This window comes from Ambystoma mexicanum, chromosome 10 (genome assembly GCF_040938575.1).
Source record: "Ambystoma mexicanum isolate Mex_15411 chromosome 10, UKY_AmexF1_1, whole genome shotgun sequence".
NCBI classification, from domain to species: Eukaryota; Metazoa; Chordata; class Amphibia; order Caudata; family Ambystomatidae; genus Ambystoma; species Ambystoma mexicanum.
The window spans coordinates 666,494,608-666,513,447 of NC_090932.1; positions in this window are offsets into that span (position 1 = coordinate 666,494,608).

Consider the following 18,840-nt stretch of genomic DNA (forward strand, 5'->3'; position numbering starts at 1 on the left):
CGCCTGCAGCACGATTGTTGTTTTAGTTATTTGTTTTAATGACAATTTAATTTCCTTGTACGCCACTTGGGCGGCGGGTGCCTGGCCTCATTCAGCACGCTGCAGCGTTGCTAAGCAGCAGTGTCTGTCTTTTTTTAATCACGTTCATTGAAGGATGCAGTATTTCCTTGCTGCTCACACGCAGCTGGCCGGGAACACCCACTTCGGGGCTTATCTTTTCATAATACTATAGTCCCTTGGATGTTCAGGTAGGCTGTTGCCCCTTATTTTTAAACTTAATTGGTTTATTTTTTATGCACTTTATTTAATTTGATTCCGTTCCTTTTAGGCTCTGGATACTTCGACCGTGCCATGGCGGTTGACAGGTTGCCTGAAGCATGATTGTTATTTTAGTTATTTATTTTAATTACACTTTCATTTCCTTGTATGCCACTTGGGCGGAGGAGGGTGCCGGCCTCATTCGACACGCTGCAGCGTTTCTAAGCAGCAGTGTCTGTCTTTTTTTAATCGTGTTCATTGAAGGACGCAGTCTTTCCTTGCTGCTCACATGCAGCTTGCGGGAATGCCCATTTTGGGGCTTATCTTACCGCGCTACCATGGTCCCGTGGATGTTCAGGTAAGCTGTTGCCCAGATTTTTAAACTTAATTGGTTTATTTTTTACCCACTTTATTTAATTTAATTCAGTTCCTTTTAGGCTTGGGCTACTTCGACCGGGCTGTGGCGGTTGACTGGTCGCCTGCAGCACGATTGTTGTTTTAGTTTTTTGTTTTAATTACACTTCCATTTCCTTGTACGGCAATTGGGCGGAGGGTGCCTGGCCTCATTTGACACACTGCAGCATTGCTAAGCAGCAGGGCGGAGGGTGCCTGGCCTCATTTGACATGCTGCAGCGTTGCCAAGCAGCAGTGTCTGTCTTTTTTTATTGCGTTAATTGAAGGACGCAGTATTTCTTTGCTGCTTACATGCAGCTGTTCGGGAATGCCCATTTCGGGCTTATCTTACCACGCTAACATAGTCCCATGGATGTTCAGGTAGGCTGTTACCCCTGATTTTTAAACTTAATTGGTTTATTCTTTACGCACTTTATGTAATTTAATTCAGTTACTTTTAGACTCCTGTTATTTTGACTGGGCTGTAGCGGTTGACTAGTCGCCTGCAGTACAATTGTTGTTTTAGTTATTTGTTTTAATTACACTTTCATTTCCTTGTACGCCACTTGGCCGGAAGGTGCCTGGCCTCATTCGATGTTGCAGCGTTACTAAGCAGCAGTGTCTGTCTTTTTGAATCACGTTCATTGGAGTACGCAGTCTTTCCTTGCTGCTCACACGCCGCTTGCCAGGAATGCCCATTTCTGGGCTTATCTTCCTGTGCTACCATAGGTCGGTGGAAGTTCAGGTAGGCTGTTGTCCCTGATTTTCAAACTTAATTGGTTTATTATTTATGCAATTTTTTAAATTTCATTCAGTTCCTTTTAGTCTCAGGTTACTTTGACCGGGCCGTGGCAGTTGACTGGTCACCTGCGGCACGATTGTTGTTTTAGTTATTTGTTTTAATTACACTTTTGTTTCCTTGTACGCCACTTGGGTGGAGGGTGCCTGGCCTCATTCGACACGCTGCAGAGTTGCTAAGCAGCAGTGTTTGTCTTTTTTGAATCGCGTTCATTGAAGGACACAGTCTTTCCTTGCTGCTCACACGCAGCTGGCGAGAACGACCTTGGCAATACGATGTGCCCTATTAGTCCGGCCACAACACGGGAGCGCAGAGGACGGGCGCAGTGGGCACAAACTCAGCACACCGAAGTTGCGCCTACGTTAAGCCCGTCTGTGCCATGGACTGCCTGCCATGAGACCACTGCTCGCATTGTATGGACAAAACATAGGCTGCCAGCTTTGGCACCTCCAAGTATGGTTCTACCATTCCTTGATTGCTTTACAACTCTATCTCAGAGAGCCTTTGCTAATATGCTGACAGGGCTACTTATAAAAGACCGCTCTCTGGTAAAACATGCAGCCTCCTGTTATGACCTTCTTGCTGATTTCTCCCTGGATAACTTGTGCATCACAGAAACTTGGTTGAGTGGTGGTCCAGCTTCTTCCTGACTCCGACAGCATTCTCCGACTGGATTGGCTTTCATCCCACCCAGGCGGTGGCATTGCTATTATTGTCAAAGCTTTGTTAGGTGCCACGGTTGTGCCATTAACCCACTCCATTAAAATGGAACCGATTTTAATCAAAATTCCTATCTAGGTCCTGTTCAGCCTACACATTTTGGTGGTATATCGCCTCCCTGGAAAAGATAATCTTTTCTGTGACCAATTCTTAGAATTTGTCACAGATCTTGAAATTTGACAAGGGGGGTCCTGGGAGTCTCTCTGCCAGACATTAGTCCTGGTTGCGAGAGACTTACCCAGAGTCTTTAGCTCACTATCTTTCACAGAGAAGAAATATCCCATACATATCAGTCTTTGTCCTGCCCTGCGCAGGCCCTGTCTACCGGTGGTCAGGTAAGCACCATCTGCAGGGCTGGGTTTTTTCAACTGAGAGTCCTATGTAAAGTCTTGTCGTTCCTCCCAATTCAGCTCAGGCCCTTGGTAATTTAGACTACTGCAATTCGCTCTTTCTGGCCCAGCCCTTGTATCTACTGCACCGATCGTAGCTTCTTCAGAATTATGCTGTTCGGACCTGCACAGGCACATTCTATGGTACTCATATATCACCATATATGCTCACCCCATTGGCTTCCTGTTGTCCAACATGTTCAATTTAAATCACTGGTAATAGTTCATCGTGCCTTTTATTGCTTGGGAGTGGAGTACTTGCAGGAAAAGCTCTGGCCCTAAGTGCCATCTCGTGCGTTATGCTCATTAAATGCTTGTCTTCTTCCGATCCCCTGATCATTTTGAGAGGGTAGGGGGCCGCCCCTTCTCAGTAGTGGCCGCCAAATTGTGGAATTCTCTACCTCTGACTCTTCGCGCAACAAATAATCTTCTTGCCTTACTTCGAGCACTAAAACATATTTGTTCTAACAGCTATGTCTTCCAGTCTCCTAAATCCTGGACTACTTCCTTTTAGCACCAGGATACTTCGGCGACCGTGCGCTTTACAAATGCAGTTAACAACATAACATAAGAACAACAAGTCTTATCTGCCTAAGCCACAAGTCTATGGAACCTTCTCCCCATCAGCATCACACATGCCCCCATGCTCCTACAATTCAGAAAAGAACTCAAAACCCACCACATCAAGGAGTCTTTCCTCCTCAACACCTAGGCCATCACGTCGCCCCCACGCACCACTTGACTCACTATACGTCAAACGCGCCTCTCCTTCCTGCCACCATGTACAGCTGTACCCCTCCTCCATGCCACTCTGTATCCTACCACCCCCGCTGTATATCTGTTCTGTTGCTACCTCTGAAAGGCACTCCGTTATGCATCTGTACTGTTGTATACCTCTGTAAAGCGCTCCATTGTGTATCTGTATTGGTGTATACCTCTCTGAAGAATTATGTGGCTTCTCGAAGCTAGGTCGGTGCTCAATAAATACCATTATAATAATAACAATAATAATAAAATAATAATAATAATAATAAAGGACGTTATATAGCTGATCTTGAATGAACCAATACCTAGCTGCTATGGTGAGGCACCATTAATACTAACAGCATGCATCCCCATGAAATCTGTAGAAATTAAGGATCCGGCAGATCTCAGAGAAACAGTAGCACTTTAATGCACATAAATAGTTTATCTTGGCCTAACAGAATGAAGGTCTCCTAAACGTTGACCAATGAATAGTCCAGGCATAAACAGGATCTTAATCCAAGTTTTACAGAGCAATCAAGGTGACACAGAAATCTTTGAATGTATTTTTACTAGGTTTAAGCCACAGCAGGTCTACATACAACTCTTGTACTCTCAAATCATTTAAATCCTGCATCTGCTCCTAAGTGCAAATATATCAAGAGGCGTGACCTTAGCACTGAATTAGGTTGATTTGTAAAATATCAAAATCAGCTTCTGGATAAGGCTGGAGACCACAGATAACGAGGTGCATAAAGAATGCAAGTGACCAGCGAGGCGGTCTGGCTGACTTTACAGAAATGCAATGCAATTTCTATATGCTTGCAAACAGAATATGGCAATATTTCCCTCTGCGCGTTGCCCATTGAGCCGGTTGTAGGTTTGATCTGCGATGTTGCAAGACAGCACCTCGGAAAGATACGACGCCCCAGTATTTGTTGATATACTGATTGAGAATGGTTTTACCAAGTTATGTCATATCTGTGTCATATCCGAGCCATCTAAAAAGTAATGTGATTTGTTCTACAAATTATGTGTTTATTTCATATTTGGTTCAGTAATACATTCGTATTGAATCATTTTGTGGTTTGAGGATTTATTTTACCAACATATTTTTGGCATTAATTTTTCTTTATGTAAATGTGTCTCTGGTTTGTTTGAACGGAAGATAAGAGGTGACAATTAGTGTACAGGGCATGTTAATAACTTGTAATTTACTATGCAGTATTTCCTATGGACTGTTTCAGATGGATGTTGCAGTCTGATTTACACATGTACTAGTGACTAGTTTAGTAAGGTCGCTACTTGGCGTTCATACTCTGTTATTAGTGCAATCTTACTTATGTTACTCAATAAAGTAAACCCTGTCCATCACTCATGAAATGATCTTCAATGTGTGATAACATGCTTATCCTAATATAGGCTATTGTGAAACAGACACTTCTCATAAAAGCCAATATTGTCATAGTTCCTATGTAGTATGCCCCATGTGTCCTTCACGGGTGACTTGGCAGGCAGAATAACATTTGAAACAGGCAGGATTTCAGACAAAAGTTAGTAGGCCACATATATTCAAGAGACTATTCTGCAAGGCAATATCTTACACAATCGTTGTCTCGAAAATCTAAAATATTATGGAGCATTTATCAAAGTTTACAAAGAACAATAATATGTTCTAAAATTAACGCATTAGAAGGTGACATGCAATGACACTAGGATCAAAAATAGTTATCATCACGAAAGCACCGCCCATCTCAGTCAAAAGACCAGCTATTTGCATGCTGAGTACAGCCAGCCTTATAGTCTATACAGTCTGTGCCATTACAATTTCTGGGAGGATAACCACTGCCTGCTTCTCTTGAACTTGTAGAGGGGATCTGTGTGAATCTGCAGGGCAAGGTATCAGATCACAACTGCCACCTGGTTGGCTACTACGTTTTCTCAGCAAGGCCGCTCAGTGGGGCGGAGACTAACTTTCTCCCTGAGAGCACTGTACAGGAAGGTCAACATGTTCATTGCAAAATGGGGGTCAAGTGAAAAGGCAGCAGGAATGCCACCTGGCTTTCTAGCTGAGCTGTACAAATAAACAACAGGCCGTTCGTTAACGAGATTAAACACAACAGTAGCCCCTTTCCTGCCTGGCTTCCCTCTGTACACGCCCAGTATCGTATTGCACATGCTGTCTTGCGAAGCAACTGGTGTGGCTCATGGGAGAAAGTAAACAGACTGCACAGACGAACTGCAAGCAAGTAAGATTATGTGATGGTATGTTCCAGCTAGTTCTGAGGAAAAACACATTTCCACACAGAGGAAACCTCCCACTCGCCCCACTGGTTCAATTGAAGTCCTGGAGACAAAACAAATCCCAACCAATAATCCATTCGTCCTGTTCTCATCGATCAGGTATTTATTGTTATATACAAGAAAGTCGAAGGAGAGAGGATTATTCGCTCTTAGAGGATAATCCTTATACCATGTGTATCTTGTTGCAGCTTGGGAGAGAGCCCGGTGGCGTCCCTCCAGACTTTTCACCTAACCACTCAATTCACAGAGCTTCCACATTCTGAGCACAGTGGTTAAAATGGTAAATTTTACAGCACACTATGTGAAATATGTGCTTAATAGCCACATCGTTGTTATCGGATTTGGAGGGTAACAAGAAAACATAGGGCATCATTCCGAGTAGGGCGGTAAGGGTTAATGGTCACCGGCAACGAGACCGGTGCCATTAAACCCTTACCGCCCTACTACGAGTTCCCTTTGCGGGTCCTTCCAGGGACTCCGGGGTCAATAACGGTACCGTAATTTACGGTACCCTTATTGCCGCCTTCCCCCTTCCCATTGAGCCCTTTGGGGGCTCAAATGGGAATAGGGAATGGCCCTGGTGAATGGGGAATTACCGGTCCCTCCGACCTCGGAATGGACCGGTAATTACTCCATTCACCAGGGCGGAGTTTACACGAGTTCGGAGGCAGCCATGCCGCAAGTAGCGGTTTAGTTACCTCCGAACTCGGAATGAGGCCCATAGATGCAAATCACCAACAGCGCACAGCAGCAGTTTCCAAAGCATTTTCTTTTTTTAAACATTTAATAGAAGGGACAACTAGTGGATAAAAACGTCCAACAATTTATATGGCAAGTAAATATTTGTGGAATGCCTTTAATAGTTTGAATAGAAACCACGTTTGGTGGAAGTTAAAACCATGGGACATTCCGGAAGGCTTTTTAAAGTTAATCATGCTTCTTCATTCTGATATGAGCATCCAAATTAGATTAACGCCTGATGGAGACTTATCAGAGACTCTGTACATCAATGCTGGATTAAGGAAGAGGTGCAGTTCAGCACCCTTGCTCTTTAATCTCTGTATTGCAGATATTCACGATTTATGTAACAATATTTCCTCGTTCCCTATTAGACTTGGTAATCTCCACCTAAAATGGTTGGCATCCGCTGATGATTGGTTATTCTTTGACCAGACTCCTATTGGCCTGCGGAGAAAATTGTCACCATTTTTAACCTATTCCGTTAATAACAACATAGCCATAAACTCAAAAATATCTAAAATCTTAAAATTGACTGAGAACAAAATCTGAAAAAAATGATTTGGACATTAGGTAAGGACACGCTTGAGGTAACAAATGAGATTTTATAATTGGGGTTTATGTTGTCAAACATGCACTCATTACAAAAATTAACAAAGATTCCCTCCATTACATTTTATAACTTGAAGACTTCCATTTCTACTTCATGGGTTGGAATGGGAACCCGAGAATTAGGGCAACATCCTGTATATTGGTGAAGAGATGCTTTGAGGAAATGCCAAAGGTTTATTCTCATCTTTGTCATCAAACTATATCAAATAAAATACAAACTGCTGGACCAATGTAGGTCAGTGTAGCCACCTAATAATACTTATCATGTTTGCATTACCTTTAATTTCCCAAGAATAATTGCTGTGTCACAGTGGTGAGCGTATAGCCCTTTAGTAACGTGCATGCAATGGATGGGTTCACAGAATAACCTGAGTCCAAAAAACTGAACCAACTCAGGAAGATGGCAAAGTACTGTTTTATTATCAATTATCTAAAACGGAGAGTTACAACGAACATCAACGGAGGTACACTCGATTTCTCTCAACAATCTTTTCATAAAAACAAGATAATATACTCAAATTATGTCAGAGGTGACGTCATACTACGTGGCAAATAATGAAAAACCTACTGGGGATAGGGATAGGCTTAAGGGGAACATCTAAGTTCACATTATATAGGAACTAGGATTGTAATTGGCTGCCCACTGTCAGGTGGACAATATATGCCTACCTATAAAACATGTCATCATCAAAAACCTTAAGTACACAGTTTCTCATTGGTCTTCAAACTTTAAGGTCCTTCGTTATATGGACCACTACAATTAGTTGGCCTCCTTGTGCCATGTCTGGAACATTTGGTTCATTTAGCAGCATGTAAGCCCAGACCCAGGTGCAAGGAAATGGGGCCTGACTCTAGCTCCCCACCCAATTAGCCCAACAACTCTCATCACCCAATCCATCTGCTATGAAGATTGTCTTTGAACTTGACCTTGCAAAGTATGCTTGTCTCTGTGACTACATGGGAGTGCAGGCACTCACTATCGTTGTTCTGGGATCCCGAGTTCGACTCTACTTTCATCCTTGGCTCACGTGACAGGAGACCACGGTTTGGTCCATTTTGCAGGTTTTAAATGTCTTAAATGAACAAACCTTGACACTCTTGTTGTTCTTTCTTTGCACCTTAACAAGCGATGATTGATCCTTCGCACGTTCACTCCTTTCCAGAATAGATAGCCTACCTTGGCTGCTTCAATCTAGACTTCAGGCCAGACAATCTCGCCGTGCAGCTTCACTATTCAGCTTATTCTTACGGCAACACAATTTTCCCTTCCTTATTTATGGGCCCTGGCTTACTAAAATTCATTATACCGATGTCCAGCTTCTATAGTGTGGCAGCTTCGATTGCATTCTATTGACTACAAATAGCCAGTTTCTATGATGTCTTAGTCTACCTTGCATTGCAGAATCTGTACAATTATAGAATGGTTGATTCTCTGCAGCACTTCGCGCATGTATAATCTTTTTTGTATTTAAAAGTTCACTTGACTCTTTACTTCGTCATTTGTTTCTATAGGATCCATACATTCGCTTCAGCCAGTATCCTGAGACGTTGTTCATATTCTCTTATGATGCCACAGGCTTTTTCTTTGTTCTTTTCTCATAGTCCTTCAGGGAGTTCCTCCCTCAGATTGTCATCCCATTGGGGATACATTCGATAGGGTTGTCTCAATGGGTATCTTTTTTCCAATATACGCTGTTGTATTGGCATAACTGCTGGTGTCAAACATGACACAATCTCAGGCTTTTAACATATGATATGATATGATATTTTATTTATATCGTGCTCGTACACAAGTGTTTCAGAGCGCGGTTTCAGAGGGTTTCAGAGGGAGGTAAGGGGTGGGGATTCCTGCAGAGGCATGCAACTGCTCCTCCACATTCCACCCTCTGGTCGAGTCCTCGACCACCTCCTCAATTGTTTCCACATCCTGATATTTTCTCTTGAAGAAATGTTTATTTGGTGTCCATATTTTCATCACCCCCTCTGGGTGCCGGCTGATGTTGATCTACACTCCAGGTAATGTAGTTGCTTTGTCCATTCCGGGTACAATAGACCCATTTTCCTACATACTTCTTATGAGTCTTCGAATACAGACACTGCGTTCCTTCAGGTGCTACAATGCGGGCCACTATTTACTTCCTGACAGCTTCATCAGTCAGCTCTTTTGTGTTAGGTTCAGGTTTGATAATCGATCATGATCTTCATTCCCACCACTTTCTTTGCCGTTTTCTTGCATTGGGCAATCACTAGCCTGACTATGCAGAATTCAAACATCCCAAGCACTAATATTCCCCCAAAGATTTTGAATATATTCACCAACCACTGTGGGGAATCCAACTGTCATCTTCCATGTCATCCGTCTCGTCTTCCATCTTGTTATGCAGGTATGTCAACAGCGTTATGGCCTCTGTCAAGGTTGCATTTTGGGCATTGTGACAAGGTGTGAGAAGGTATGGATGTGCAACATGATGGCCTGATTTTGGCGTAAACTCCTCCTTCCATCACTGTGTTCATATCAAGGACATATCGGTTCTGGAGGGTGATCAGTCATATGGCCCTAAGCTCTTCCTAATGGATTGAATCCCTTTATGGTCGCATTGATTGTCTGTGAAAGTTCCTACCAAGTGATCTGAACCACACAGCATTTGCCACTGTTTGGATCCCTGGCATGAATATAGTCATCAGTATTGTGGCAGTCTTGCTGGACAACCTATGCTCCTCAGGAATGGAGTCATACGCTGTTATTGGTTTGGCTGAGAAATATTGTTCTCTTTTTGCCCGCCTGTCCCTTCTCCCATCCTAAGAACATCATTTGTGGTTTTGCATTCTTTGTTATATCCCACGTGATTCCTTCCATGTCTTCAGAAGCATAGTGTCACATTAACCAATGGGATTACAAGTACTGTGCCTGATTCAACTTCTACCCATGTCAACAGCTGTCAGAATCGGATTGTCCTAGGTCTTGAAAACCTTCCAAGTTTGAGTTGGACACGTCAGATTCCCTTCCGTTTCCCAACTCCTCCTCACCTGAGATCTCTTCTAGTATGTCCTCGAAATCCAAAGATCTTCTCTTCCGATAATCCTTCTCTTTCTTTTTTTGTGAAGCTTAGATCCCTCCCGAGAGGAAGCCATCATGAAGGCTTACCAGCAAGCCACACTGTGACCTCCGTCCGGGAAGGACAGTACTGGGGAAAAAGCCGGGCCTGGCACAAAAAACCGCATAGCAGAGCGATTTGTAGGTGGCCTCCGGTGTGCAAAATGGGCTCTGTGCACGGCAAAGGAGCCAAAAAGAAGAAGCACACCTCACACAGAGGGCTGTGAGACTAACTGAGTCTAATAGTAGCAGAAGAAACGTAAGTAAGGGAAATAGACAAAGGGAGTGGCAGATGGTAAGGAGGCCAGAACCAGAACCCGAAGCAAACTAAGATGCGGGAAGAGAAAAGGATGAGCGCAGAAGAACCAAGATGCTCGAGCAGAAGGAGCAAGAGGAAAACGTAAGCAAACAGCGGGAAAGCAAGGAAAACAATAGAAAAATGGAGCCTAGCACCAGGAACGGAGCAAGCAAACAGAGAGAGAGCGAATAGCAACCGGGAGTCGGGACGAGATCAGTCCAGACACGGAAAGACGTTGCAATGCAACGCGGAAGTGGAAGGCGTGGCTAATAAGTCATTCTTCTGCGGCGTGCACCAACTAGACTGCTGAGGCAGGCAGAGATGTGACGGACCCCCCTACGTTCTCCTGCGAGGCCAAATGCGCCACAAACCTAGGCAGCGCATGACAGTATGCACACCCCCGGACTTACCAGGATGGAGGCGATGAAAACGCCACAGGAGGAGCAGAGATTGGAGATGGGAAAGGGGTTCCCACAAGTCTTCAGAGTCTGGGAAACCTTTCCAATGGACCAGATATTCCAAGCGACCCTTTTTGTACCGAGAATCCCTCAGTTCTGCCACCACAAATTCACCACCATTCTCTAAAGGCACAGGTAAAGAAAAAGCACCTGAGGACTGCGCAGGATCTGCACTCTTCAGCAACCAGGAGTGAAACACCGTATGCACTCGTCGCATGCTAAGGGGTAGCTTGAGACGAAACGCAACTCGGTTGATCTTAGCCAGTATGGGAAATGGACCGATATAACGTGGAGATAACGTAGAATGGTGCAACCATCGTGGTAAGTATTTGGTGGAAAGCCACACCTTGGAGCCCACCTTCCAGTCCGGAACCTCCTGGCATCGCTTGTCTGCATAAAACTTGTAACTGAGAAAACTGTCCGAGAGACAGCGTTTGGCAGCTTGATGTGCCTCTTGTATTTTAGAGAGAACAAACTCAACTGCTGGAAAAGCGGATTGTATCTGATATAGATGGTGTATTGCACGGGGATGAAACCCATAAGTGCAATTAAAGGGAGAAATTCCAATGGCGGTATGCCTGGTGTTATTGTAAGCAAACTCCGCTGTTGGTAGTAATGACACCCAATTATCCTGTTCGAGGTTAGTGTAACTGCAGAGATATTCTTCGAGCGTACTGTTCAGTCTTTCAGTCTGACCGTTGGTGTGTGGGTGACACCCAGAAGATAAAGCCTGCTCGATGCCCAGGTTCTTACAAAGATACTTCCAAAAGTTTGAGACATATTGACTTCCTCGATCAGAAATCACCTTGTCGAGGAGGCCGTGAAGCCTAAATATGTCCCTAATTAATGTTTCCGCCATCTCTTCTGCCTTGGGTAGACCATGAAGGGGGGAGAAATGTGCCATCTTTGATAGAGTATCAATTGTTACCATTATGCAAGAGCATCCTTGTGAACTGGGTAAGTCTACGATAAAGTCAGTGGAGACATGACTCCAGGGTCGATAAGGAACAGAACTAGGTTCCAACAGCCCCAAAGGTTTGGAAGTACTATATTTTCTTCTGCTGCAAGTTTCACACAATGTCACATGTCTTTCACCTCTGCAGACATTCCCGGCCAGTAGAAATCTCGGCAGATCAGTTCGAGGGTACCCTTCTGTCCCTTATAACCGGCCGTCTTATCCTCATGGCACCAGGCTAAGACCCTTTTGCGGAGATCAGCAGTAGTTAAGAACAAACGTCGGTCATGAAATAACAGCCCGCCGCAGAGAGTGTACTTTTGTTTGGTGGATCGGGGCCTCAAGTAGACAACAGCTCTTTTCACCTGTTCCAAAAATTTAGTGACTGTATCAATAATCTTGTTTCTGGAAAACATCTTCTCCGCTGATACGGTCAGTGAACCGGTATTGACATGTTTCCTAGAGAGGGCATCAGCATGGTGTTTTGACTTCTAGGGATCTAAGTGATATTGAAGTCATACTGGGCAAAAAAATTTGCCCAGCGAGCTTGGCAAGAATTTATACACTCCATGCTTTTTAGTACCTGCAAATTTTTATGGTCAGTCCGTATCAGAAATGTTTTTGTGTTCCTCCTTGCAACAGGTGTCTCCATTCACTAGAGGCCACCTTCATGGCCAAAAGCTAACTCACAATAACAAAATAATTACGTTGACATTCTGTGAGAGTTTTGGATAGGTACGCACTGGGATACTCTTTTGCCTCATGCTCTTGTAAGAGGACAACGCCAATAGCGGATGCCGAGGCATCAGTCTCCAAAACAAAGGGTTTGTTCTGATCTGGCTGGCGCAAGATAGGAGCACTGCTAAAAAGCTGTTTCAACAATTGGAAACTCTCCTCTTCTTTACTGTTCCAGTGAAAAGGCCCAGAGCTCTTCTTAAGCAGGGTGGTAACAGGTAATACGGTTTCCGAAAAACCAACTATGTAGAAATAAGCCAGGCCCAAAAAACGCTGGACCTCTTTAACTGAAGATGGGGCAGGCCACTGCATGATGGCTTTGATCTTCTTTGGGTCCAACAGTATTCCCTGGGGTGATAGAATGAACCCCAAATAAGGGACCGATGAAACTCCGAACATGCATTTCTCTCTTTTAACTTGAAGCTGATTTTGTTTCAGACTTTTCATTACCTCCTCCAGATGAACCATGTGCTCTTTCCAATTGCGAGAAAAGACTAAGATATCATCTAGATATACCACTTCAGAGATGAACAAAAGATCTGAAAGAATACGATCCATAAATCGTTGAAATATAGCCGGTGCTTTCACTAAACCAAACGGCATCACATGGTACTCGTATAAGCCAAAAGGTGTACGAAAAGCAGTTTTCCATTCATCCCCGGTTCGTATCCTGAGTAAATGGTAAGCGCTGCGCAGATCAAGTTTGGAAAAAATGTGCATCTTTTACAGCCTCCAAAAAAATTATCCGGAATAAGGGGCATAGGATACCGGTCTCTTGCTGTCACCTTATTGACGCCCCTAAAGTCAATACAAGGCCGAAGGTCTGTAGAGTCTCGTTTGGGAACGAAGAACAGAGGGGCCCCAGCCAGAGATTGAGAGGGTTGAATTAGCCCGTTATGGAGATTTTCATCTAAGTACTTTCTGAGTACTTCTTTCTCTCTATGGGATAGAGAGAACATTCTTACAAAAGGTACCAGCGCATCAGGAACTAAATCGATATTATAATCCTCTGGTCTGTGCGGCAGAAGGGCCAGTGGACCAGTGTCCAAAAAGACTTCTTCATAACCTTCCAGAAGACCCGATATGGAATGTATGCCAACTAAGGTTTGCAAGACGTTAGGCAGAGTCCTGATCTCTTGATAGTTAGTGGCTTGAAGACAATGTTTTTGACAATGAGTATATTCAAAACACAGAGTATTAGCTGACCAATTGATGGTTGGATTATGTTGACGCAGCCATGTAATTCACAATATGAAAGGAAAATGTGCAGCGCATATAATATCAAATCTGATGCGCTCTACATGATGTTGGATTGACACCTGAAGTAGATCTGTAGTCTGGGTAATGGGGCCTGAACTCAACTGGGTGCCGTCAACACCCTCCACCTTTTGCTCTTGTCCACGCTCTTTCCGTAATAGGCCCATCTTGTCAACCCAAAGAGTGTCAAGAAATTTCCGGCTGCTCCAAAGTCCAACAACGCTAGTGCTTCCACTGAGTGGTTTTTCAACTGCACGGTGATGGTAAGTACCAGTAGCCTGGAATCTGTTGAGTTGTTGGTTGAACTGATGGACCTGGATACGTAGGGTCTAGGATCCTTCCCTCGGTTGCCTGTCCCTTCTAGGACAGAGGGCTGTCATTTCCCACCGGCTTGACCGGTAATTCGGAACAGTTACGGATCTTGTGTTGAGCTGAACCACAATAGGTGCAGAGACCAAGATCCCTCCTCCTCTTACGTTCTTCTGGCGTGAGAGAGCGTCGAGCAGTTCCGATCTGTATTGGTTCTTCTGTTCCTTTGGGAGCAGGTGTCAAAGGAGGAGTCTGCGGGGTAAACGGAAAGGTAGAACGAATTTTCTGTCTTTTATGTCTTCTCTCCTGTAGACGGAATTCTATTTGAAGTGCCACTGTCATCAATTCGGCTAATGAAGAAGGGCGAGGGATGTGAGCCAATTCATCTTTGAATTCCTCTCAGAGTCCTCGTCTAAACAGAACAAATTGTGTCCGTTCAGACCATCCGGTTTCCGCAGCCAGAGTCTTGAAAGAAGAGATATATAATAGGACATCTGACTGACCATGACGCACGTCCCAAAAAATTCCTCACAAGCTGCTTGGGCAATCTCTGGTCTCTCAAAAGTGTTCTTAAGGAGGGCTGTGAATGCCCCGAAACCTTGAAGGACAGGATCTTTGTTAGTGACCAACGGGGTAGCCCATGCCAAAGCATTCCCTGTCATGTTGGAGATTAGAAATCCCACCTTGGTGTTGTCTATGGCATATGTTCGTTTTCTGAAACTGAAGTATACTTTGCTAGCATCCAGAAACTCCATTAATTTCTTTGGGGTCCCATCAAATTTTCCAGTCGACAGCGCCATGGGACGTAGTTCATTTGTTTGTGGTTCCCGTATCGCCACCATTTGTTTGAGAAGGTTGTTTTCTGCCTTCAATTTCTGCATCTCCACAGATAAACTCTGGACTGCGGCTACTAATTCTTGGGTTTGCTCTGGAGTCGCCATCTCCAATCCGAGCTGGTTATCTTGGTGTTGCAAACTGTCAGAATCGGATTGTCCTAGGTCTTGAAATCTTTCTAAGTTTGAGTTGGACACGTCACATTCCCTTCCGTTTCCTAACTCCTCCTCACCTTAGATCTCTTCTAGTATGTCCTCGAAATCCAAAGATCTTCTCTTCCGATAATCCTTCTTTCTTTTTTTGTGAAGCTTAGATCCTTCCCGAGAGGAAGCCACTGTGAAGGCTTACCAACAAGCCACACTGTAACATCTGCCCGGGAAGGAAAGTACTGGGGAAAAAGCCAGGTTGGTAGCCTCCGGTGTGCAAAATGTGCTCCGTGCATGGGGAAGGATCCAAAAAGAAGAAGCACGCCTCACACAGAGGGCTGTGAGACTAACTGAGTCCAATAGCAGCAGAAGAAACGTAAGTAAGGGAAATAAACAATGAAAGTGGCAGATGGCAAGTAGGTCAGGACCAGAACCCGAAGCAAACTAAGATGCGGGAGGAGAAAAGGATGAGCACGGAAGAACCAAGATGCTCGAGCAGAAGGAGCAAGAGAAAAAGGTAAGCAAACAGCGGGAAAGAAGTAAAAAACAATAGAAAAATGGAGCGTAGCACCAGGAATGGAGCAAGCAAACAGGGAGAGAGTGTACAGCAACATGGGGCCGGGACGGGGGCAGTCCAGACACGGAAAGACGTTGCAATGCATGACGGAAGTGGGAGGCGTGGCTAATAAGCCATTCTTCTGTGGCTTGCAACAACTAGACTGCTGAGGCAGGCAGAGATGTGATGGACCCCCCACGTTCTCCTGAGGGGCCAAATGCGCCACGAACCTAGGTAGTGCATGACAACAGCTTGGAGTGCTTGGCCCATGACTTCAAGCATCCATCATTTACCTTCTGTACTTCTTGCACGTAATCTGATTTCAACAGATGAGCTGCACAGGACATCATTCCTTCTTCCCATCCCTTCTTGGAATTCACTCATCCATAGATCAATTATTGAGTTTGTTTCCAACATCAAAGTCATCTGGCTATTTCTGTCACATCAGGGCAATTCATTCTCTTAATTTCTTCAATTATCACCTCATCCTGATCTGCAGCAGGATACACAAACATCTTGCTCTTCCATCCAGGCTCCTTTTCCATTTGCAGTGCCTGGATGTAGTCGTCCTGGTATAGAAATGACCATTCTAATCTCCTTGAAATTGTCCTCGAGTAGTACATGTTGCAAGATGACTGAGGCACTTTGCATCGTGCTCTGGAACCTCTCTTGGAATGAAAGTCCTCATTGTGTTTATGGTATCATGGATGAGGGCACAAACGTAACAACAACCCTCGTTCAATGCTTTTTCCCCCACTTTTTTCATGTGTTGGAACTGCATGTTATTCCCCAGATGGGCTACGTTATCTAGATAGGTATTCATCCCTTCAATATCTTCCTCTGCATTTCTTTTTTGTCTCCTAAAATACCTATAATAATCATAAATATTGTCATGTATTTTTTTCATAGTGGGGAGAACCATAGGGACCTATTCTTCATCAGAAGTACTAAGATGATAGAGACACTGAAAGATGAGGACCAGAAACACAACATGAACAATCATGCAAATATATATTATACATACCAATCTGGGCATCCATCTCTTGTGCCACCCTACTTCTTGTTGAATTTGTTCATTCTCTACAATCATGCCATTTTCATCATTAATCATTTTTAATAAAAATCATCAAGCTTCTTTATATTTGTAACTGTAAAATGTGTTCAATTATAGCAATAAGGAGTCTTCTTATCAATGGACCATTTTAGGATCCTACAAGACAGTGTGAATATTAACGTCTTTTCTAACAAGAGCAGGGGAAGACTGAAGTATGATCACAAAGATAGCAAGCACAAGCCGATGAACATCACTATTAGCAGGTACCATATGTTTGATCTCTTAAAACAAATATTCTCCACAAAATGAATCTGGATACTGATCTTGTTTCCAATTTCTGATCAAGAACTGTTGTTTAGGCATAACTCTGATGCATTATTTTTTGCTTCAATATGTATTTCTAAAAGTTAATTTCAAAATTTCTGGATTTCTCCGCCAGTCTTTGCACTCTCTGCTAAAATATCTATAAGGTGTGTCTATTGAATTCCCGTTCAAGTAAAGTATGTGTTAATCACTTGTTGCTTTATCGTCCTTCTTCTTCATCATCGATCGGGTCTGCACAAGCAGAAATTCTTCTTCTTGTCTTGCTTCTAGATGGGTAATGGTGGGAGGGAAGGTCTCACCCTTATAGATCTTGAAATCACCCAAGTGCAGCCAAGCTCTTCTTCTTTGTATCTTGGCAGCGCAAGAGGACACTTCTTAGATAATAAAAGGGCCATGAAAACATGACTCATCCCACTTTCTGGTAACATTTTTAATTAACACTAGGTCCCCAACATATAACTTAGGTGGTGGTAATAGATCACTTGGATTGGTTGACGAATTATCTTCTTCTGTGTTCTTAGAGCGACCCCCCCTAGAACATGACTTGATCTGAAATGAAAGAAATACTAGAGGTCATACCTGTTGAATAATCATGCAGCTGATCACCTAAAGTATTATCTACACTCTGGGCATCACTCTTATTCCTAGACAGAGGTGTAAGGGGTGTTTTCATTCAGCGGCCTGTCACTAGCTCATGTGGGGTGAGGTGGTGGTCTGATCCTGTCTGATTCCGAAGAGCATATAAGGCCAGGGGTAGGCAATACAGTCATCCCTTTTTCAAAGTCAATTTAATCTTGGCAATCCTTTCTTTGAGGAGGCCATTGAGTTTTTCACATGTCCCGTTTACTGGTGGGTGATAAGCAGAAGAAAATGTATGCTTTATGTTTAGTGGAAGCCCTATCGGTTCAGATAACTAATTGACAAAATGTGGCCCATTATCAGATCTTAGTACTTCGCACACACCCCACCTTGGAAGCACTTTGCGCACTAAAACCCTCTCTGCGCAGGTGGCATCAGGGTGTGTACACAGACCCACCTCGATCCACCCAGAGAAGGGACATATCACCACTAATAGATACCTATATCCATTACATGTCTGCAACATATCGACATAGCCGATATGTAGCTATCTGCTATATATCGGCTATGGTATTACTCCTCTTATTGTTCTCAGTGTATGCCCAGCAATAAACTTTTGACACACAATGCAATTTACCATAAATAGTGCAACGTGTTCCAACAAATTAGGGATGAACCAATCTTCTGCAATCTAAGCAGCAAGACACTTTCTAGTTACATGCGCAGGGTAATGCAGCTGTTCGAGCGTGACTTTCAATAAGGTTACTGACACCACTGGCCTTCCAGTGCAGTCCCGTCACCATAAAGCTTCCGTGGGGGATAAAGAACACCTCCTTCGTTTCCATAATTCTTGCTCTTCCTGTGGTGCACTTCCTTGACTCTCTATTAATTGGGTTTTTGACAACTTATTAAGCCCCTCTTGTACTAACATTGTTGTAACTGAATTTTCTCTAATACTTTCACTATCAAAACTCAAAATTTCTGGAGAATATGCAACCCTTTTGGCTTCTAAATCTGCGGCTTCGTTCCTGCAAGAGATTAAATCTGTTCACTTAGTATGCCCTGCACATGTAACAACTGCTATGGCTACTGGGAGTTGTAGTACCGTAATGAGTCTATCCAATTAGGATGAATGCTACACTGGAGATCCATCTGCGTGGATGTAGCCCCTCCTTTTCCAATGTGACAATCCTGCATATACGTTTGACATCACGTAGGCAGACTCACTGTACACCATCAATTCCTGCCCTTCATGTTTCTCAATTGCGCAATAAGCTCTATTAA